General features: G+C 41.4%; 1 non-coding gene and 1 pseudogene across 1 annotated transcript; both read left to right on the top strand.

The window, feature by feature from the left end:
- Positions 1-20,398: 20,398 nt before the first annotated feature.
- On the top strand, positions 20,399-20,527 carry LOC119264195 (annotated as a pseudogene).
- Positions 20,528-24,278: 3,751 nt separating this feature from the next.
- On the top strand, positions 24,279-24,468 carry LOC119264229. Its single transcript, XR_005130890.1, has one exon. It is a non-coding gene; the product is annotated as a U2 spliceosomal RNA (small nuclear RNA).
- Positions 24,469-25,307: the final 839 nt, after the last annotated feature.

Here is a 25,307-nt window from a genome sequence, read left to right as displayed (position 1 = left end):
GTATATATCATATAGATCATATATACAGTCAGTGAGTGTATATATCATATAGATCATATATACAGTCAATGAGTGTATATATCATATAGATCATATACACCATCAATGAGTGTATACATCATTTAGATCATATACACCGTCAATGAGTGTATACATCATTTAGATCATATACACCGTCAATGAGTGTATACATCATATAGATCATATACACCGTCAATGAGTGTATACATCATATAGATCATATACACCGTCAATGAGTGTATATATCATATAGATCATATATATAGTCAGTGAGAGTATACATCATATAGATCATATATAGAGTCAGTGAGAGTATACATCATATAGATCATATATACCGTCAATGAGAGTATACATCATATAGATCATATATGCAGTGAATGAGCATATACATCACATAGATCATATACATCGTCAATGAGCGTATACATCATATAGATCATATATACCGTCAATGAGTGTATATATCATATAGATCATATATGCAGTCAATGAAAGTATACATCATATAGACAATTTATGTAGTAGATATAGACAATATATATATCAAATAGATCATGTACCCACTTAATGGGTGTATATATCACATATATATCATAACTTTAGACACCAAATATGCTGTGACTGGTTGACTATATGAGTAAGAGGGAGGAGAACTGGATAAATCTGATTTGAGTGTGTATACCATGCATATCATGTATACTGTAAATGTATGTATCATATATACCGTGTGTACATTGAGGGCATGTACAGTTTATATAGTCAGACAACAGCAAAACTACTGCTTTAAAATGTTTCAAATGATTCCTTTTCTCTTTGTGGTAAAACTGTTTGAAGTTGGGCGTCGTCCTGATTGTGACGAGATCTCTGCGTTACTGTTCCACAACCAAACGTTCATCATTTAAGACAAAGAACCCAAACCGTCCTGTTTGGACCAGACGCATTTCCACAAGGCAGGCTGATTTTCAGTTTTAGAGGCCGATGATGTGCATCGTGACTCTAAACGGGCTTTTTTCCCTGAGAGACAGTAATTTATGCCGTCACAAACTCATCTTGTTTATCATTATGATAAAGTTTTGTGTTATAGCAGCCGCTGAAATATTTCACCGTTGATTCACTTTATGAACCAATAAACTGTGAAATGTTGTACGTTCCTGCTCTCAGCGTGGGAGCAAGGCCTTATTAACAGCTCCTCACTGAGTCACTTCGTCTATATTGTGTTTGTATGTCTTCCGTTGTGATAGAAGTCTTTTCATTTTCTTCTTAGCTTTGCCGTTATTTGTTTTCATCTTCGTTTGATTTGATATTAATAATGATTCAGTTGTTTGAAGTTGCTTTTTGTTTGATGTGTTTATATGTACTTACAAATTGTGCTCATGAATAAAATCCTTCTTTTTTTTACTTTATTTTCACTTTTATTTAATTTGAACTGAAAAATACACTTTAGGTGCCTCAAAAACCTTAGGAATGCGATTGCTGGAGGAACCCTTGATGGTCTACCAGCTCTCGCAGGAACCTCAAACTGCCTCTTTGGGTTCCATCAACCAGCAAGTTTTAGCTCAAGATTCCTGGAGGAACTCTTTATTTTTGAGCATGCGTTCAATCAGCACTGGGCTTCTTAGAAGAACATATCATCCAAAGTGGGTTTTTTTAATAACCCTGGATGTTTCTGGGGTTCCTCAAAGTCCTCTTGTATTCTTGCAGATTCCTTGAGTGACCAAAAGGTTTGGTGAGTTGATCTTCTTCATTTTTCCACTGTTGTGTTTAATTGTAGTCGCTAGATCCTCAAACTCCAAAATGAAGGTTCAACTTAGGAGTTTAAAAATGATTCTTTGAGGCACCCAAAGACTTTCAGTTCACTCAGATCATGATGGATAAAACGGTTCCTCAAGGAACCTTGCAACTGGTCTCAGTTCCTCAGAGAACTGCTCTTTTTAGGAGACTGATATTGCCATATATCATATAAACAATCAATGATCAATGAGTGTGTTTGTATATATCATGTATACAGTCAGGAAATATAATAAATATTGTGTCTATCATATAAATAACCAACAAGTGTATATATCATATACTGTATACACATGAATTGACAGTATATATCATGTATACAGTCAGACAATATTATAAATATCATATATATACAATCAATGATTGTATATATCACAAAATCAATTATTTTATATCATACAAATATACATCATATATATATACACACACACAGAGCACACACTGGTGGTATGTTAGTGTGTGCTGTGCTTGTCTGAGTGGATCAGCTCCTGGAATTTTTAAACTCCTCAGTGTTGCTGCTGGACTGAGAACAGTCCACCAACCAAAAATATCCAGACAGCAGTGTCCTGTGGGCAGCGTCCTGTGGGCAGCGTCCTGTGGGCAGCGTCCTGTGACCACTGATGAAGGACTAGAGGATGACCAGCACAAACTGCGCAGCAGCAGATGAGCTGTCGTCTCTGACTTTACACCTACAAGGTGGACCAACGAGGTAGGAGAGTCTAATAGAGTGGACAGTGAGTGGACACAGCGTTTAAAACTCCAGCAGCACTGCTGTGCCTGATCCACTCGCACCAGCACAACACACTCTAACACACCACCACCACGTCAGTGTTACTGCAGTGCTGAGAATGACCCACCACCCAAATAGTACCTGCTCTGTGAGGGTCCATGAGGGTCCTGACCACTGAAGAACAGGGTAACAGAGTATCAGAGAAACAGATGGACTACAGTCTGTAACTGTAGAACTACAGAGTGCAGCTATACGGTCAGTGGAGCTGATAAAGTGGACAGTGAGTGTAGAAACAAGGAGGTGGTCAGACTGTTCTAGCGAGAATCTTCCTGCTTGAAATGTGGGAATGCTCCTGTGTTTTTCCTTCCTGGAAGTGAGACATCAAAAGTCTTGTACAGTAGCTGGAAAAACTGCTACCAGAGTCCCATCAACTTTGTCTGTTGGGAGGCAAAAACCAGAAAACCAGAATTTGGACCAGCACTGGCAGAATTATTTTCCATGACTAGGAGATCCAGGTCAGACCTACATTTCCAGAAAGGTTCAAATCAATGAGAGAACAGCCTCTTTTTGCAGCTCCGCTTGTCGGAGGCAACCAAATCAATGAAAATTTGGGTTACAAAAAAATAAAATAAAATAAAATGAGAGTAGACTTCAACAGAAAGCCATAATGTTCTTCATCTTACTCATCCCAGCCCCTGCACCCCCCTCCCCACTCCTCCCTCCACACAGTGCTGCTCATCACAGGCTATCATCTATGCAATTACATTAATTGAGCACTCTATTATTTCGCTCTTCATCCTGCGCTGTAGTGTCGGGGTGGACGGGCTGAAGCAGCTGGACTCTTTCTGACTGGCTGTAATTGAGTGTCTGATAGCTTTCATAAAGGAACTCTATGTGTCCTTGGTGTATATTAAGCACAATGAAGTGGGCTGATAACATTTTCAATTAGGCCAGTGGGCCGGTACACAGCAGCTGTGGACTGCAGTACTGACAGCGGAAACTTGCTTTTCTGACTGCACGTCACTCACACTAATGCAGAACCGTACAGGCGCTTTTTATAGAGCGTTTAAAGAGGAATTCCACCAAGATTTAAACATTTCTGTATAATTAAATATTTAAACAATGTCATATGAAGAGTTTAATGCCTCTAAATGCTGGTTATGTTGTTTATATTGTTTTTGGCTTAAAATGTTTTTAAATACATTCATACCGGAGGGAGACATGCAGGGCGCTGTGCGGCAAAATAGTCCCCAAAGAAAACCGATTATTCCAGATTTTCCACTATTTTCCATCATCAACATTCCATATAAGCTCAGAAGACTCGTGTAGGTTCTCTGGTGGTTCTGGATGGTAAATAAAGTGTCTATATCTGTGTTGTAGTCATGGCGACGCCTGGTTCCCATCACCACCACTGTAAAGACGTCTGAACTGGTTCACGCCAAACCCTCTGAACCTCTCTGATTTGGTTTTTAGGAACGTTCCAGCATTTTTCAACCTGAGTCAATGAGATGGAATTTCTATGAATGTCACGTTTGTATGCATCTATAAACACATTCATAACATGTTATAATGCATTCATAAGGCATCATAAACATGGCTACAAGCATTTATAAACATGCATTACATGCTACAGCCATGCTTATTATGCATTGTGAATTGTTAATACATTATAAGAGCTCATAAGCTGTATTAGTCCGCTCTGAGTAAAGTGGAGCGTGCTGGACTAAAGCCTCCTCCAGGGTTTAGACTGAGGCTTCAAGTCTTTACTGAAGGATTTACTGAAACACTAAAACACAATAAAGCTCATTACAGGCTTCAAATGTCAGAGTTTAAACTAGAGCAACATCAGAGTTTCACCCAATGTGGGAAAGTCAATGTTCACCACTGTTAATGTGCACCACTGTTAATGTTCACCACTGTTAATGTGCACCACTGTTAATGTTCACCACTGTTAATGTTCACTACGGTTAATGTGCACCACTGTTAATGTTCACTACGGTTAATGTGCACCACTGTTAATGTTCACTACGGTTAATGTTCACCACTGTTAATGTTCACTACGGTTAATGTGCACCACTGTTAATGTTCACTACGGTTAATGTTCACCACTGTTAATGTTCACCACTGTTAATGTTCACCACTGTTAATGTTCACCACGATTAATGTTCACCACTGTTAATGTGCACCACCGTTAATGTTCACCACTGTTAATGTTCACCACTGTTAATGTTCACCATTGTCAATGTGCACCATTGTTAATGTGCACCACCGTTAGCCTGGCACTGACTTAACACTGCATATCCAATAGAATGCCAGCAGAAATCAGCACTACTGTACTGTACTGTAGTGTAGTGTTACAGAGTGAAGGGTTCTAGCGCTTGACATTAGAACCAGTGAGGGAACAAATTACAGTGAACAGCGCTCGGCTGTCTCACCTCTCCAGGCTTTCACTCCACAGTGACTTCATACGCAAATAAAATACTAGGAACCTCAGGATGTAAATAAACTCTGTATCTATCTTTACTTTTAACTCTCCAAGCTGGGACTGAATTATTTGGCACTGACTGTATAACACATTACTAACAGTACTTATAATGAATTATATTCACAATTCATAATGTATGAGAAACATGGCTATAAAGTGTAACTCTGTGTAATTCATTTTTATAAATATTTATTCAGAGGTGGACGAACACAAACCACAAACCAAATCACTTTTTACACACAAGCAAAGTTTCAGTTTCAGATTTATTTACAACTTAGTTCCAAGTTTAAGTTGAATAAAAACTGGCTTTAATCTCAGGATCACAGATGAGCTCCTTTACTATGTTGATCTGTAGGCGTCTGTTCATAAACATAAACCAGCCCAAACTCATTTACTATAAAATGAAATGGTGTTTGTAGAAATTCAGAAAAAAGCCGCGTCAGTCTCGACTGCATATGTGGACATATTTCTATATTGAGCTCTATTTACACAAAGTTAGGTTAGTTCATCATTTATGTTGAACAGACTCTCCCAAAGTTTTACGCTGCTGCGCTGACGTTGAACCGCGTGCTGCACTGGGTCGGTATGACCAACAGGTCAAAACCAGCTCTAAACAAAGTGACCGCTGGGCCCTGATTGGTGCTCTGGCTTTGCGCTTCTTTCGTTTTGACATGTTACGTTTTTATACACACAGAAACCAAAAGGAACGACAGATTTCTCAAAATGTAGGAGGAAAAAGTCGGATATTAGACTCTGAAATGTAGTGGAGTGAAAGGAGAAAGTCGCCCAGAACGGAGAAACTTCAGTACAGATACACCAAAAATACTAAAGTACAGAAACCAATTACATTTACTCAGATACTCAGTTACTGTCCACCACTGGATTTATTACCAGGCTTATAATGCCTTATCAAGGCATTATAACATGTTACAAATGTGCTTATAGATGCACATAAATGTGACATTCATCAAAAGTGTTACGCAGTGTTGCTGCATCAATGTTGTGCTGAATAAATTTAAAATCACTGCTTTCTTTAAAATTTTGTTCAACGACCAAGAGAACACTTAGAAACAAACTATTACCGACTAGTTGGTATTTATATTTATTAGCCTCTAGATCAATGTCCAGTAGTCAGGATTGGGCGACATCACAGGGATTCCTAATGATTTTAACGGCATGATGCATGCTGGGTATTGTAGTGGAATAACACTAAGGAGTGAACACGATTCCTGTGAACACAAACAGCACAGGAAAGTCTCGTTTTCGGCCAGAACGCCTCTTTAGCAACAATTTGAGGTGATGCTTTAGACTTACAGTTAGCACAACACTAACTCGTGGGCATTAGCTTCCGTGCTACTTTAGCCTCGTAAAGCCAGTGTGAAAAATAATAAAAAGTTTAGGCAGTTCTGTCAGACTTAGAGCTTCAACTGGCACAAACAAAAACAAAAAACCAAGCTGTGCAAGGCATTTCAATTCAGGCTCTTCTGGCTAGCACTAGCAACATACTAATGTTGAGTAAGCTGTAGGCTACTTGGCCTGTGCTATCGTTAGCAACTGTGTGGAAACTGAGACCTCCGGTGTGGATTTAAAGTCAAAAAAGCTGTAGCCCTTCACTTCTTAATCCAGATTGGCCCAGAGGAGGAGGTGTTTTCAGCTTTGGCTCTTTTCAAGGTTTCCTCCTCATTCCATCTCAACAAGTTCTGCTCTTCGCTGTTGCCCTCGGCTGGCTCACTGGAGATGTCTGTAAACCTACTTTGTGTCGGTGCCAGTTGTGGAAAGTGCAGTACAGCTGCAGAAACTGAACTGGATGGTTTTCATGAGACGACCAAACATTATACACTAATGCACCACAGTGCAATTAAACCGTCATTAGAAATCATCATTAACGTCCAGGTCTGAAAACTTTAGACTTGTCCCGTTCTTATATTCCATGAGCTTTTCCGAGCACAAAGCTGAACAAGCATGTCAAACTGATCGAGCTGTTTAGCCAGATTTCCTTTTATTATGTTACATTTCTCATATAATTCAGACTTATGGTCAAATGGGACTTTGGAATATTGACAAAACAATAGAAAACTGGCATTTGCTTCTGAATAAAAGTGCAAAAACTATGTATAAAGAAAATGATGGGCATATAAATCTACCAAGTTTCATCACTTTAGACCAATCGGTTCATGTTCAAGTGCAGTTTAACCCTTTAATGTCCTCACCAAGAAAAAAACAATAGAATAGAATATTTTGTTATTTGTTTGGGGCAATAATAAATAAACCCCACAATTTTGTAAATATTCACGTCTACCAAACGGTCAAGATGGCACTTTGTGGCTGTATATACTATATATATATATATATATATATATATATATATATATAGGGGTAAGCTGTTATGTGCCTCATTAAAAACAGTCCGGAACGTAATGTGGAACAAACAGTTAAGGCAGGACTAAAAACTTCAGGGCTGTATGGAAAATAAACTTAAGCTGCTTCTTTCAGATGCTGATTCTCTGGAAGCTGCAATGATCCATTTGCTTCCTGATAGCCAGGAACAGCACAACGTTTAATCGTTTTCTCACAACGTCCACTCCGTTTACTCTGCTACAGTCTGTCAGCAGGAACACTCCACATCACTTCACCAGGAATGGGATGGGCTAAACTGCTGTAGGCTGAAAGAGAAGGCCATACGAAAATACCTATATATATAATATTTAATGTTTTTTTATACCTGAGACATCAAATTGTACTCTTTTAACAGTAGTCTGGCTTGAAATTTTGGTCAACACCCCCATGCAGTCAGAGAATGGTCCGTCTGAGTCTGAACTGATCCAAACCACCATGTTATGAGCCTGAGCCTGACCTGAACTGGACAAAACTCTGACTCATCCAGAATGGCCCATCACCACCCAAAGGGCAGAAAAAACCCGACAGAGCAGTGCTGGTTAAAATCCAATAGCAGTCATCAGATCACAGATTAATATACAATAGTGAAAGAAAGGAAATGAACCTGTTAGAGGACAGAAGGATTTTGAATAACCAGTGATCGATGACGTTCACATTTCCAGGCTGAAGTGGCACAAATCCGATTTTTTGCCCTAATTTCAGATCTGGTGTTTTCAGGTCTGTGTGGACACAAAACTGATCTTTTCAAATTCGACCTGAGCCGCTTTCATATGTGGTCCTAAATTGGATACGTATCCGATTCGTGGCCCTGTGACCTTAATGTGACCCTCAGAACGGAATTCATGCTCTTTTTTCCACTGCACCATCATTCAGCGTTACCATGGCAGCAGCGCCGAACAGACGTTAAAGCCCGTAAACGGTGTAAAAGCAGCTCGTCTCACCTTTTTCTCCTCCGCTTGGCTCTAATAATGAAGCTGAGAGCTGATCAGAGTTAATGATCTTCTCAGCGAAGCTCGTTCTGCTCGTTAGTTTGTGCTGATGATGCAGTGATTCAGTCACGTGACGTTACTGAGTAGGAGGAGCTCATGAGGGTCAGTTCAGGAGCCGGTTCATCACATTAATGACCGATTTGAGTCTCTTACCTAAACGAGTGTGAACCGTCGAGTCAGAGAGATCGGATCTGAGCAAAACATCCGATTTGAGCAAGGAAGCAGATGAGAAGTAGATCTATGAAAACCAGCGACTGCTATTAGAACCGTATTCACAGTCAAAATGAGGTGTAAATCCATGAACCAGTGACTGCTGTTGGGCTCTGGGTGCTTTTTTTTGTCCATCCTGTTCCAAATTTAACACTATTTACCAATCGCTGTGGTCCGGTCACAGCCAGAGCTAGCGTTAGGAGGCTGCTGGTGAAGCATCAGCTGTGATGGATTTGTCTTATCGCGACGCTGCAGAAGACGGTATATATGTTTGGGTATATCTCATCTATCATAAAGCAGGATGGAAGTGCTGAGTAACGTCGTGTTGATGCATTTGCCTCCGAGGTGTAATTACCCTTGGCTATCCTCCTTTGTTTTTCGGCCGTCGTTTGTAATTGAAAGCAATTCAAGCAGTCAGCTAGCATTATGATGCACTGGCATGAGTCCGTGTCAGATGATTGCTTGTTTCTCTGCCTCTTTAGATGAGCTTTTTGTTTACAAGCTCGAAAAGGGGCTCATCTGTTTTACAGCATGCTGGAACACCTATCAGAACCCAGTTATGTATTTACTGACACAGATCTAGAGCAAGACAGTAATGAAAACATGTGAGCGAATCGCTGTCTGTCATGGGAGAACATGGGCCGCCTTTTAATTTCATCACGCCTCAGACTCTGTACTGAGGGGAGAAGGAATCCAAAACAAAACACACAGAGATGCCGATCAACCTTTACGGAGAAAAGACATCCAATTCAAAACTGAACATTCCTCCTTTTTGGGTTTGTTGTTTGTAACAGCTTCAACAGTCCATGTATGGAAGCTCAGCTGCAAAATCGGATTATTTCATTAATGTTTTTGTGATGTTACGGAAAAAAAAAAGAGTATATTTTCATTTAAACAAGTCAGTTCTGGCCACGCGAGCTGATTGGTTGAGAGGCGTCTAAATGTGCAGTTATTTCACCAGAACATCGCAGGTTTTTCACAAACACTGTTACTCCACTGAGATGCTGTTGCTAAGCAACGACTCTGACAGCTGTGGGAGACGCTCAAGCTGTTTCTACGTTTTTACTTCTGACTTTGCCACAAACAGAAAACGGACACTGTTAAGATCACATCTGACCCACAGCCGATTTGGTCCGACTCTGAAGACGAGATGTGGAGCTGGAGAACGAACTGCCGGCTGAGCAGCGAGTGGGCGGAGCTCGTTACTCTGACGTAGCAACGAGCTGCTCGTTAAGGAGCTATAATTAGGAGGAAGGAACTGAACATTAAAACATATTAAAGCCGCGTTCACGGCCAGTTTATTCATTTCTTACTGTATTTATTTAACTGCTGTATTAAAGCAGTAGAGCACTCGAGGAGGGAGTTACCACCAATAACATCACGGCTGGGATGATCTACGGCCAGCTGATCACAGACAGGGTGTTATTTCATCATAACACACTCCTCGAGTGTCCTATTGCTTAAATATATGCCCCCTCAGTCTACTGCAGTTACAATATACAATACAATATAGTGCAGCCAATCAGAAAAGAGCTCATTTACATATAATCTCAGGCATCAGGCATCACAAAACAAAACAAAACAAAACAAACAAATGAGAAACAGCCTGTTTGAGTGTAGGGGATAAAGGAAATAGGAAAATGATCATGTAAAAATGAATTATGTCAGTTTTTGGCATAAAAAAACAACACAAACATCAAAAGTTCACCTGGTTTGTAAGTAGAAGGAGAGAGAATTTATTATGTGCGTATGTAAAAAAATGTTGCGATGCTGGTTCAATAAGGTAAAACTCTCACGCCAATTTAACTCCCTGAAATTAATCGCACTTCAGTTGCAAAATGAAAAGCAACCCCGCAACTCATTTGAAACTCAGCTGCAACAGTTGCAAGTGTCTGAACTTCATGAAACACGTTTCATTAAACAGCCAGTCAAAGTGCTGATAATGCGCCATGTGATCATATCAGGCGACATCATTTTAAACCAATAGTGAACTTGCAGTGCTTCTAGGACCAGGCAAGCGAGGTGGCACGTAAAACGATAACGGCTACTTAATAATTTATTCTCTCTCTCTCTCTGTATATATATGTATATATATATATATATATATATGTATATATGTATATAGCGCTGCTGTCGGAACAGAAACTCGCATCTCCAAAATGATAACTTTACAGGAGAAGGAAAAAAACCTACATTACATTGAATGTAAGTCAATGATACTGAAATTATTTCCAAGTCATTTTTGGCCATTTATTTTGGGCCATCCTTCATGACATTTACACACAATATAAAAGCCAAAATGCAGTTTCAATTTATGTCAAAAAGTGAAAATCGACAAAAATAGACAGACAGAAAAAAGACACACAATCACCGGCCACTTTATTAGGTATTAGGTTGCTAGTAAAAGGCTGGACCCCCTTTTCCTTCAGAACTGCCTTAATTCTTCATGGCACACTTTCAACAAGGTGCTGGAAACGTTCCTCAGAGATTCTGGTTGGTTATTTGAGTTCCTGCTGCCTTTCTATCATCTGGAACCAGTCTGTCCATTCTCCTCTGACCTCTCACATCAACAAGGCATTTTCGTCCACACAACTGACCGCTCACTGGATATTTCCTCTTTTTCGGACCGTTCTCTGTAAACCCTAGAGATGGTTATGTGTGAAAATCCCAGCAGATCAGCAGTTTCTGAAATACTCAGACCAGCCCGTCTGGCACCAACAACCACGCCACGTTCAAAGCCCCTTAAATCCCCTTTCTTCCCCGTTCTGATGCTCGGTCTGCACTTCAGCAAGTCGTCTTGACCACCTCTACACGCCTAAATGCAGTGAGCTGCAGCCGTGTGATTGGCTGATTAGCTATTTGTGTTAACGACTCACAACATGCAACTATCTACATGAACGTTTTAGGACTTTTCTGAAGGCTAAGCAGGCCATTAGGATTCCCCACTGTGTGTTATGTAATTACCTATTTTTTGCCTTTTAATAGTACACAAAAATATGGTTCTTCAAGGGTTCTTTAGTAAAGACAGTGGTTCTATATAGAACCATGAACACCCAAAGAATGAGTTGCCTGCTTACAGAGTTTGTTGCATGGTGAAAATGTTTGTCATATTGATGGAAAATGTGTCATACATTTCTCTACAGAACCTTTTTTGAAAAGGATTTTATGTGGCACCAAAAAGGGTTCTGCTATTGTTACAGGCTTGACCATAACAACAGCAGAACCCTTTTGCTGCTATACAGGACCAAATACAACATATGGTGAAGAACCATTTTACCATGCAGAGAACACACGCGTGCAAATGGTTCTTTGAGTGTTCATGGCTCCACATAGAGCCATTGTCTTTACTAAAGAACCATCTTTTTCTGTAATGTATAGCAGGGGTCCACAACTTCAGTCCTGGAGGGCTAGTGTCCAGCGCAGTTTGGTGATCCATCCATCCATTTTCTAAGCCGCTTCTTCTCCCTCAGGGTCGCTGGGGGGGTGCTGGATTGCTCGATCATTGGGCGGAAGGCAGGATACACCAGACAGACAGTCACTCACACCCAGGGGCAATTTAGCACGTCCAATTGGCCTGACTGCATGTCTTTGGACTGTGGGAGGAAACCGGAGAACCTGGAGGAAACCCACACAGACACGGGGAGAACATGCAAACTCCACACAGAGAGGACCCCGGTCACCTGGCTGGGGAATCGAACCCAGGCCCTCCTCGCTGTGAGGCGACAGCGCCACCCACCGCGCCACCGTGCCGCCCTGTTTGGTGATGTACCTGCTCAAACTGTGGGTGTGTTTGAGTGAGAAACCTCCACACTGCGCTGGACTTTGGATCCTCCAGGACTGCAGTTGTGCTACCTTGGTGTAGAGCAAAAGGGCAAAAATGACCCTTAAGAGTTCATTAAAAGTATTTGTAAATGCATGAGTGTCTTACATGAGTGGACACAGAGGCTGTAAATAAAGCCAAAGGGAACCAAACAAGGACAAGATCAAAGTCAGGTTTGGAAAAAAAAAGAACAAAAGAAAACATAACCCCTCTGACGTATAATTTAGTGGTGAACAAGCCTGAATGTTACAACAACAATTAGTCACTGCCAAGAGCAAGCCGCGTCCCCAAAGACATCGCTCACGCCGAGCCACCCCGGCCGAGCTTTCATTACAACCTGTCCCCTGCTTATTACCCTGATACATTGCTTATGTTTGCAAAACATCTGGGAACAGTACGGCAAGTATATTAACAAATTGCTTAATTAAATGACAGAGCTAAACTGATTGCACGCTGGCACCTCCTCATTACAGAAGCTTATAGTGTCATTTTTATCCCCCACACACGACGCAGCCAGAGCAATGCAGGCTTCAGGCTGCAGGGAGGGATTTAAGGAACTCTGTTATTGGGTGTCTCGGGGCGAAGGTGCTGGTTCATTATGTAAAGCATATTTTTACAAATGGTGTCAGTCAAATGTTCTGAGACACTTACTTGGGGTATTCAATTAAAATGTGCGCATAATTAAGTGGTTGAGATGTAAACAGAGTCGTTCAGGGCGGTTTGGTGTGAATCGCTCTCAGAGTCAGAGCTGCTCACAGTGGTGGTGATGGGAACCAGACGTCCCTCTAAAAGCTCCTACAGAAAGTTCCTACATGAACTGGTTCTGAATTCACTGCCTGATGACTGAGACGCTGTTTCACGGTAGTGTTGTGAGGATTTAGGTCATGGTGGATGGAAACCTGCAGGGCACTGTGAGGCAAAATAGTCCCAAAAGAAAACTATAACCACTATTTTACCGTCAGCGTTCTACATAAAAACCCAGAAGACTCCTGTAGGTTCACTGGTGGCTTTCGATAGTAAATGAAATGGCTATATTTGTGTCGTTGACTCTCAGGAGGCCTTGATCTAAGTCGAGTGTAGATATTCCAGAGCGTGGACAATTATTTAGAGCTTTGATGCTTCTCAAGGTGGTGTGCTTACATTTAAGAACCTTTTGCTCCTCTTTATGACCCTAAAGGAAAAGATCATTAAAAAGATATCCTGCTTACAGATTTCACTGTCTTGAAATATCTTCAGAAAGGGAAGTTGACTATTGTAGTCAAGAAGAAAGATGTGAAAAGACCAAGAGAATTTTGCTGCAACCACTAATAGGCTGGTCAGGAATGCAAAGCAAAACCCCCACACCACTGGCAAGGACCTACAGGAAGATGTGGCTACCACTGCAATAGCAAAGCTCTTGTCTCACTGTGCAGTGTTGTTGGACAAACATCTTCTACATGGAAGAGTCATCAGAAGTTACCCTTAACTCTGGCTACAATCATGAAAGGTATTTTTATAAAATAGGGGCAGCATTTGATGAAAAGAATGCCATGTTAAGCATATCGTTGCTGTCGGAAGAAAACCTTGTATCTCAATTTTTGGCACTTTTCAGTTTTTGGCATAATCTGAAAGTGTCTGTCACTCTTTACATTGCTTGTAAATTTTATGATGAATGCCCTAAAAGAAATGACCCAAAATGACATGGGAAAAATTCTGGTTCCATTGACCTACATTGAAAGTGAAGTATGTTTTTTCCTTCTCCTGTAAAGTCACTATTTTGGAGATACAAGGTTTTCTTCAGACAGCAGCGATATGAGTTTATCTTCTAAGCTTTAGAAATATACAGGACATGATGTGAGGATAGGGATTCAACAAAATATTAACAAATCCTGGAAGCTAATGTCCCACAATCAGAAGAAAGTGAAGATGACATGAGGTTGGAAGTTACTACAGACAATGATCCAAAATAGAAGCCCATCTAGAAATCAACCTTAAACTGCTTTAAGAAACAAAGACAGAGGTTTTGGAATGGCCTTCGCCGTCCCCAACTCAGATGAGGGCATGCAAGGTGAATAATAAGTAATATAATATTAAGGAGGTCAGCTGAAGGCTGGAGAACTAAATACTGACTAAAGAGTCCAAACATCTGCGAATATGCTACAATCTACAAATATACAATAACTGTCCACTAAAATGGGCAGAAATGTGTCATATTGACATTGTTTATATGGTAGAGGTGAAAGTTTAACCAAGATTTGACCAAGATTACCCAAACTTTCACATACAGTTGTAAGTATTTGTGCTTCCATTACTGATCGTGCTGCTTTGGGAATAAAGCTAAACACCAGGCCAAATTAATGCCAGTAAAATTGCAGGATCTCGGTCTCTGTTGATATTTTCAGCCACCTGATGTTTCAGTCCTACTGTAAACATTAAGATAGTCAGTGGTGGACAGTAACTGAGTATCTGAGTAACTGAGTAAATGTAATTGGTTTCTGTACTTTAGTATTTTTGGTGTATCTGTACTGAAGTTTCTCCGTTCTGGACTTTTTCCTTTCACTCCACTACATTTCAGAGTCTAATATCCGACTTTTTCCTCCTACATTTTGAGAAATCTGTGGTTCCTTTTGGTTTCTGTGTGTATAAAAACGTCACATGTCAAAACGAAAGAAGCGCAAAGCCAGAGCACCAATCAGGGCCCAGCGGTCACTTTGTTTAGAGCTGGTTTTGACCTGTTGGTCATACCGACCCAGTGCAGCACGCGGTTCAACGTCAGCGCAGCAGCGTAAAACTTTGGGAGAGTCTGTTCAACATAAATGATGAACTAACCTAACTTTGTGTAAATAGAGCTCAATATAGAAATATGTCCACATATGCAGTCGAGACTGACGCGGCTTTTTTCTGAATTTCTACAAACACCATTTCATTTTATAGTAAATGAGTTTGGGCTGGTTTATGTTTATGAACAGACGCCTACAGATCAACATAGTAAAGGAGCTCATCTGTGATCCTGAGTTTAAAGCCAGTTTTTATTCAACTTAAACTTGGAACTAAGTTGTAAATAAATCTGAAACTGAAACTTTGCTTGTGTGTAAAAAGTGATTTCAGAGCCACTCGGTTCTCCCTGATGGAAACTGTTTACCTTCAGTGTTTTGTGCTTCTGATCATTTTAATAGACGTCAGCGTCACTAATTAATGACGTTCTATTAAAAGACTGGTTTACCAAGAGAGACGCTGGAGGACTTTCACCTGAAATGAGTTCATGAAGCCAGTCTGGTTATAAAAATGATAACAGGACATCAGAGCCAGAATTACTCTTTTAGTACTTTTACTTTATACTTAAGTACATTTGAAGGGAAATACTTTAGTACTTTTACTCAAGTGGCGGTCTAAAGGGAGGAACTTCTACTTTTACTAGAGGAATATTTTACCTTGGGCGTCTCGACTTTAACTCTGGTTCTTGGTTTTTGTACTTCGTCCACCGCTGGTGATAGGGGACCATCACAGCGTGGCTCAGTCTAAGGCCAGATCAGCTGTTCCACATACTTCCCTGAAATTAAACATGAGCTGAGTCTTGCTGAAACTACCACAGGGCCGTGTCTTCACAGACTACTCAGTCAGAAGGACTCAGAATGCCATAAATCATAAACGTTCACTCTAATAAGTTTCTCATCCTTTTGCCCTCTGCTATTCTGGCCACTAAAAGACTCATAAGTGCCCACTCGCTGGGCCAAATGCGCTTTTTTGACACAAATGGACGTTTTTAAGTATTGAATTATTCCTCGCTGTTAAAGTAGCGTCTACCCCACTCTTACTCGCAGCTTAGCCTGCTACCCAATGGATTTGACCCTTCACAGACAGTTTCCAGGGTTCCTGAGGTAAAGTAAGCTAACTCTGAGTAAGCCAGCCTCGAGTCACCTCGCTGCTTAAGCTGGAATTATATGTGGAAACAGTCGAGGACAACAGAAGATTCTGGGAAATGGAGGAACAGAGGATTAGCAACAGGCCAAAGTCAAGCATCAGAGGCACGGCCGGAGGTAAACAGAGCTGTACGTCTCTGACCTTCGTTTAGTTCGACTATGGTATTTTTAGTAAAAGATTCAGAGCATCACGAAATGGTCGGTGTCACCACAGTTCAGTCGTTTTGCTATGATTTAAAATCCTTAAAAAACATTTTTCGTAGTAATACTTGCTATTTTTAAATTTAATATTAACTTTATACAGCGTATAAGTATTTATATAGTATATAAATAATTCTGTAATAAAAAAGGGGCTGCAGTCACTGGGTGCAAGGCAAGGTACACCCTGGACAGGTCCCAGGACGGTCCATCACGGGGATATTACCTCTACAATAATGCCAATGTTTACTAAGCTAATGGTAATTCAGATTAAATGCAGACATCAGAAGCTTGTCAATCAGTCTCTGTTTTAATTGAAGCTTGTATCATATTTATTATCGTATATCTTTCAGCACAGAGTTCTGACACAGAGCTGCCGTCGCTGTTGCCCTCTCTCAACAACTAACCAGAACCTGCTTAGACTATGGCTCACATCCACAGTCAGTCACGTATCTAGAACTTCCACAAGGACTAGAATGATGTTTATTCTCTTGAAGTTGGTCCCACATTACAAGTCCCAGCATCATTGGTTGATTTGTTTGTGACTCCCTAATCACGTTGGTAGTTAATGTAATGTGTAAGGCCTTCAGTCCAGCTCCTGAAGTCCTAACCAATGGGAGAGCAGCTTGACTGTTTCTAGATAACCATTTTAACGTTCTGTGAATGAAAACATCAGCAGTAAAATTAAAAATCAAGCCATCCTACGTTATTTACAGGTGAGGCAGCGTCTGGGAATCGCAGTGAAGAACCAGAGATTATAGCACTTTGATGAGCCAAGACGGTTCACAGGGACCCCATATTTTGCCCCTTTTTACTACAACAGCAGTCTCTTCTGGGAAGGCTTTACCCTAGATTTTGGAACATTGCTGTGAGGATTTGATTGAGCATTAGTGAGGTCAAGTACTGATGTTGGATGGTCAGTTCTGGATCACTCCAGCTCATCCCAATGGTGTTGGATGGAGCTCCATCACTCCAGAGAACACAGTGCCACTGCTCCACAGCCCAGTGGTGGGGGGCGTTATACCCCTCTAGCCCATGATTGGCATTGGACATGGTGACCTTAGGCTCATGTGCAGCACCTCCCATTCTATTGGTCAGTGCTTTTTATGGAGACTTGAATGCAGGTGGGTGACTTTAGAATGGCTGAGTTCACACATTAGAAGTGCTGTCTGGATACTTTTGGACATGTAGTGTGTCAAAATGACACACACATTTGGGGAAACAGCTTCAGTATCATCTTAATTCTTCTACACATTTCCCTTTATTGTCCTCTAGAGCTCTGTTTCTGCAGCTGAGTCACAGTTCAGCAACAGAACTGGAAGAGTGGAAACGTGGCGGGTAATTTCAGCACTGACAGAATGATCAGAGGCATTACAGTCAGCGTTTAAGTACAGAAAAAAAAGCGAAAGACCAGAATATAATCATACTTTAAACGACTGTCTGGCATTTTCTTTAAAAATGTCTCATTTCGCCTGAGCAGGAAGTCAGAAACTTCAATGTTCTTTGCCGCTTTTTAATCGTGGCATTAGAAGTTAAAACGGCTGAACTGTTGTTGCCAAGTCCGCCCTTCGCTGGTGCCATGACTTTTAATTGCACGAGGAATAAAGTAGCTCAGAGGCTGTTAGCCTTGGCGGCTAACGAAGTATATGAGCTCCCTGCTAATTACCAACGACCCCACCAATTTAACTCGAACACTTCAAAGTGAAAAAGCCTGCAAACATGCTGCTGCTCCTCGAGAACCGAACAGCTGCAACGGCTTCTGTAACCCAGGAAAAACCTATTCAGAAGTCACAGCTACGGCCAGCAATAATAAAAGAGGACTGTAATTTATTTAAGACTCGCAGCTCATTGAAAAAAGCAAGGAAACTGTGTGGAAAGTGCAGGTCCTACATTTTTAATCTATACCATATTTGTGTTTGTAAGCGGAAGAGGAGATGTTTTATTATGATTTGAATTTAATGCAAAGTAATTGTCTTGTTTTGCTGAAACAAACGTCCTTTGCTTTTTTTGGCATTTTCAAATCTAAATAAACAGAAAAATTCAGTGTAGTTATGCAGAATGTAAACGTTGACTGCATATGTAATTGTACATTAACTGTAATATTGACTGTATATGTAATTACATCTTAATGATTATGCAATGTAAGTATGAGGTATAGCGTTAGGGCAGTTTTATCTGTAGGTGTCTAAAATTCTCTTTCTGCCCTTCTGAAGTTCTTATGAACACAATGTGCTTCGCATTTTGTGTGGATTGGATTAAATATTTAATAGATGTAGCGCTGAGTCAATTTGCTTGAACTGAGCAGATTTCAAAGCTTCCACTGGGATTTTATTTTGATCCTCAGTTTTCACGCTTGAGCAGAATTTCTCTGTTCCGCGTATCTGGAATTAAATTCGGAACTTTCGGACAATTATGCTTCAGATTTGTCCTCAAAACAGGCTAAAAGCTCAAATCGCACTTTGTTTTAAGGAATCCGCGTTGTGTGTTTATTAAGCTCTTTCGGTTTGTTCAGTGAAACCCAAATTGCATTGACTTTAGTTCACTTTGATCTGTTGTAGCATGGAGGGCTATTACGCAGGGGTGCTTTAACCTGCTGAGACGGCCAGAGGCTACAGGTGGTCATGGGCTCTATCGTTTTAGTTACACACAGCCTCCAAAAATGCAAAACCTTTGTTTTTGTGATTTCCTGCCATGCCATGAAGAATCATTCCATCATGCCCACAGCTGGTCAGCTTCTCATCCACCATGATCTTTTTCGAATTGTCCATTCCCCCTTAAATGGCGTGCTATGAGCTTATATGTGCTAATGTCATATGATGTCATACAGTGCACTTGGTAAAATCATCAATATCACCTAAACACCCAAAATCCACCAATGAGGCTGAAGTTGACTTTGTATCCACCTGTTCCCCCTGAAATAGTGCAGCTGTACGTATCATTTAAGGTGGAACGGGAACATTTGAACAAGAATAGGAACCCAACGTTAGCTTCATGGGCCAGGATAAACTATTCTCGAAAATAAAGGTGGTAAATGGTCACGGTTTTTTATTCGTATTCCTTTAAAATACTCCATAATGGTTTGGCATTTTGCTAGTTAATGACCTACTGTCACCTTATGCCCAATAACATGGCTTAGAAACAGAGCAACTGTCACATTTATGGCATTTTGGCTGACGCTAGGTAGGCCAAGGCGGTGTTAGGAGTCTTGCCCAAGGACTCTTATTGGTATAGTGCAGGGTGTTGTCACTTTGACTGCTGTACAAAAGAGGCACTTCTCTAGCTGAGCAGCAGCCATAAAACCTTCCTTACTCCCAATGTGTAATGTTCTACTAACCAACGCTACAGAATAATTTCATATTTACTATGCAGTCCATATTTTCTGAAAGCTTATAACAGAAAACTGGAACCTTCTCATCGTAGTGTGACTCTTACTGATACTCTTTAATTTAAGAAGACCCTTTCAGTCCGTAGCTTTACAGTGGCCACGTAAGGGGACCTGTGGAATACCTATTTCTAATGATTAACACTAACCTAGATTTCAGGTAGTATTGTTTAGGTTACCCCACAGAAAATAAAGTCCTTAATTTCCTTCATGACTTCTCACTGGATTCTTCTGATTGGAGCTGTGGTCGTATTACATTTCTGGTATTTTTATTATGTTTTGTTCTTTATATTTTGTTTTGAAAATGTTTCACATGCATTCCAACTGGGGACTTTTTTTTGTTTTGATTTTAGAGTATTTTGGGGACATTGTTTGCCTGGACTATGGTTGCTGTTTGACTTTCTTTTGTCACAGTTCCCCTCTTGTCACTGGCGTGGAACGCCTAAGTGTTCCTCTCAGTACCTTTAGTCAGGGAACAGGCTTCTTGGCCTTTTGGCTAAGATCAAGTGTAGTATCTGTTCCTATCGGTTTAATATCTGATATGACCTCTATATGAGGACTGCATATTAAATTGACTGTTCCAGTGTCTTTGTCTTCTATTTCTTTTTTACCCACTTTCTTTCTGGATACTGAGGCAGGGTCTTAAGTTGTAACACAACTTTTTAAAACTTTTATTGACTTTTCAGTGGATAATTTAATGGGACTTTCTGCTGGAAGCTGGCGGCTTTGTTTACATCGCAGCGGCCGGTGAGTCCAGTGGAGCTGGGAGGTCCTTACCGGGGCTGCAGAGCGGGAAAGAAACAGCAGGAAAAGAAGTGGAGATACAAACCAAATCTTCCTTCAATAACTACGGGGAACATACGGTCACTGGCTAACAAAATGGACGAAGTGTCTGCTCTAACAAGGACACAAAGGGAATACTGGGAATGCAGCATTCTGAGCTTCGCAGTGTCATGGCTGAGCCTGTGTGTACCAGACTGTCATGTTCAGCTGAACGATTTTACTGCTGTGAGGGCAACAGAGACCACAAGCGAACTGGTAAGAAGAAGGGAGGACGACTGGCTGTGTTCGTGAACAACATATGGTGTAATCCCGCTCACATCACGGTTAAAGGAGTAATCTGTAATCCAGACATTGAACTGTGTGTTGTAGCTATGCGTCCGTATTATCTCCCATGTGAGTTTTCTCATGCCATTCTGTGTGTTGTATACATCCCACCTTCTGCTAACGCGGATGCCGCGTGTGACATCATCCACTCGACCATTGCGAGGGTGCCCAACCAGAGCCCCAGTGCATTCATCGCAGTGTCTGGAGACTTCAAACAGGTTACCCTCTCATCATGTCTGCCCACTTTCAGTGAGTTTGTGGACTGCAAGACAAAAGAGAACAACTCTGGACCTGCTGTAGGCCAATGTCATGGAAGCATATAAATCCACAGCTCTCCCTCCACTGGGCCGTTCAGACCAGAACCTGGTACATCTCAACTCATGGTGTAAACCCCTGGTTCAGAGACAGGCAGAGACCACAAGGACAGTGAAAAAGTGGTCACCTGAGGGTGTAGAATTGCTGAGGGGCTGTCTGGAGGCTACACAATGGGGTGTCCTATGTGACATGCATCACTGACTACATCAACTTCTGTGTGGACTCTGTTGTACCCTCCAGGACTGTCTGATGCTTTCCAAACAACAAACCCTGGGTCACCAGTGACAAAGTCTCTGCTGAACCAGAAGAAAAGAGCATTCATGGTAGGAGGTGGGAATGAACAGAAGAGGGTACAAAAAGAGCTTAAAACCTTGATTAAGAAGGCCAAAGAGGAGTACAAGTCCAAGCTGGAAAACAAACTAGAGCTGAATAACACTCATGATGTCTGGAGAGGCCTAAAGGACATCACTGGCTTCAACCAATGTAGCCCTGTTCCAGCAGAGGGAAAGCACGAATGGGCAAATGAGTTGAACCGGTTCTTTGTGTGGTTTGACAACGGCTCCTCTTCTGCTCCATTGTGTCCGTCTCCTACGCAGATTAACACTCCTACACAACTACACCATGGGTCATCCACAGCCTCGCCTTCCCCCACCACAGCCATTCACACCTGTGACCATCAACCACTGTCTGCAATGGACACCTCTCACCTGCCCACCACAACTGGAATGTGCAGTGACGCTATATTCACTGCTAATCAGGTGAAGGTTGAACTGAAAAAACTCCAGCAGAGCAAAGCAGTGGGACCTGATGGTATTGAACCCAGGGTGCTGAAACTGCTGAAGCTGTGTGGAATTCTACAGCACATCTTCAATCTGAGCTGTAGCCTGAAGAAAGTCCCAGTTATGTGGAAAACTTCTTGTATGGTTCCTGTCCCCAAGAAAAGGCAACCGACAGCACTGAATGATTATCGAACGGTTGCAATGACATTCCACTTAATGAAGACACTTGAACAGCTGATGCTCATCTGAGGCCTCAGGTCAGAACAGCTCTTGGCTCTCTGCAGTTTGCATGCCAGGATGGCATTGGAGTGGATGATGCAGTTATCTACCTGCTGGACAGAATATACTCTCACTTTTTCTATTTATTTATTTACTTACTTAATTATCATTATTATGATTTATTATTATTATTATTATTTTATTTTTTTTTTTTCTCTCCTCCCTTCTTCTCTTTCTTTCCTGTCCTCTTTTTTATTGCCTGTCAGGCCTGGCCAAACAAATAAAATAAAAACTTTAACAAGAATAGGCTTTAGTAACCTATAGAGCTTTTTCTTGTGAAAACAAATATGTTTGGTACATCAGTACATTCGGATTACCATTCCGATTGCAAAAATGGCCAGATATGACAGGTTAAAAAAAAAAAAAAAAAAAAGAATATACTCTCACCTGGACACATCAGGCAGCACTGCGAGGATGATGTTCTTCAATTTCTCCAATTGCATTCAAAACCATATATCCTGTGCTGTTAGGGGAGAAGCTACGGCTGATGCAGGTGGATAAATCCATCATCTATGGACAGTGGACTATCTGACTGGATGACCTCAGTATGCGTGACTGCAGGGCTGTGTCTCAGGCAGGGCTGTGTGCAGTGTTGGGGACCCCAGGGGGACTGTGGCAGCTCCATTCCTGTTCAACCTGTACACCTCTGACTTCAGGTACAACACAGAGTCGTGTCATCTGCAGAAATTCTTGGATGACACGGCCATTGTGGGGTGCACAAGGAATGGACAGGAGGAGGTGAAGGTCTTTGTTGACTGGTGTAAGCTGAACCAGCTGCAGCTAAACATCAATAAGACTAAGGAGATGGTGCTGGACTTCAGGAAGTCCAAACCTACCTTGTCAGCAGTCACTATTGATGGTGTTGATGTGGAGGTGGTTGGGACATACAAATATCTGGGCGTGCACTTGGCCAACAAGCTGGACTGGAGCTGTAACTCTCGCGGCCAAAGCCGTCTCTTCTTCCTGAGGAGGCTGAGGTCTTTTGGTGTGGGCACTAAGCTCCTATGGACTCTACCAGTCTGTGCTCTGTTCTCTGCTGTTGTGTTCTGGGGCAGCAGCATTAACAACAGTGCTCTGAATAAATTCACCTTATTAGGAAGGCTGGCTCTGTTGTAGGAGTCAAGCTGGACTCTTTGGAGGTTGTAGCAGAACAGAGGACGCTCAACCAGCTGCTGGAGATCTTGGACAACACCTCACACCCCCTGCGTGCTACACTGGATGAACGGAGAAGCTCATTCAGTGGCCATGTGGGATCTTTCTTACCCACTGCTAAACGGCTCTACAACAATTCTCCTTACTGCAGAGACGGTACTGATCTCCTGCTGTATGAACTCAGCTGAACCACATCACTGCATCTCCTCTTTGAGTAATACACACTGTGCAATATCACAGCTATTACTGTAATGACTCTCACTGTGCGCTTTAATATTGATGCAAAGAGTGATTTATGTCTATAATCTGTGTCTTTATTTTACCTCATACCACTCAGTGCCTGCTGTCATATATATACAACAAATCTGTCTCATATGCCATGTAAATATGCAAATAGCTATGCTTTTATTATCTGTCTTTAACTTCTGTCTAGATTTATTTCTATTTTTCTTCATAGTTTATGTAAGTTTATGTGTAATTATATGTCTGGCTACTGAAACACTGCAATGTCCCTCCGAGATCTAACTAAGTAACTAACTAACTATCCATCCATCATAACTGAACCATAATCCTCTGAAATGATCTGTTCTAAGCTGGACTGACTCCACACACCCCGCCCCGCCTCGCCTCCAGGCTTTTACTCTACTGCTCTGTTTTAAAACATTCCGTTATGAAAAGGTACAAATACCAACTTTTCACTTGGAGAACCTGATTTAAGGTTCACATCGCTTCTTGGCTTTTTGGCTAAGATCAGTGTAGTATCTGTTCTTATCAGTTTAATATCTGATATGTCCTCTATATGAGGACTGCATATTAAATAGATTTTTAGAACAGGGAGATGGAAGAGGGGCTTGCTCCGTCCGCTCCACGCATCGACCTGGTATTGCAGTACCTCCGGGAACGGTACACCTCTGTCACGATTGGCCCCTCCCAGTCCTGTCCATGTGCCTCTGTTTTGGTTTTCAGTCCTGCCCTCTTGTTTCATGGCTCCACCCCTGATTGTTTCCACCTGTTTCCCACCTGTCCCTCGTTGTCCTGGTTTGTATTTGAACCCTGTGTTTGCTGGTCTATTTGTACGTGCTGTTTGATGTAAGGCTGGTGTGAGTAGTATATGTATTATTTGAAGAGTTTTTGTTAAGTGTTTGGACTTCTGTGTTCCTCGTCATGTCTGTCCCTCCTGCTCTCCGTATTGGCTGTTTGAACCTGTTTGAACCTAAATTTTAATTTAGTTTAATTTAATACTTTCTCTAGATTGACACTTCTAAATGCTGTAAATGTAAATGTAGTTCCAAATTATTTAATACCCACATTAAGTTGAATGGGACTATTGCACAGAAGAGTTTTCATAGTTATTTTTGCAATAAAAGAAAAATATATATATATATACACACACAATATTTTTCCGAAAGTATTTGCTCATCTGGATTCACACGCTTATGAACTTGAGTGACGTCCCATTCTTAATCCATAGAGTTTAATATGATGTCGGCCCACCCTTTGCAGCTATAACAGCTTCAGCTCTTCTGGGAAGGCTTTCCACAAGGGTTAGGAGTGTTTATGGGAATTTTTGACCGTTCTTCCAGAAGCGCATTTGTGAGGTCAGACACTGATGTTGGACGAGAAGGCCTGGCTCACAGTCTCCTCTCTAATTCATCCCAAAGGTGTTCTATGGGGTTGAGGTCAGGACTCTGTGCAGGCCAGTCAAGTTCTTCCACACCAAACTGGCTCATCCACGTCTTTATGGACCTGCTTT

This window comes from Pygocentrus nattereri, chromosome 10 (genome assembly GCF_015220715.1).
Source record: "Pygocentrus nattereri isolate fPygNat1 chromosome 10, fPygNat1.pri, whole genome shotgun sequence".
Classification (NCBI taxonomy): domain Eukaryota; kingdom Metazoa; phylum Chordata; class Actinopteri; order Characiformes; family Serrasalmidae; genus Pygocentrus; species Pygocentrus nattereri.
The sequence above is the reverse complement of the archived record's forward strand: the minus strand, read 5'-3'. Positions and strand labels throughout refer to the sequence as shown.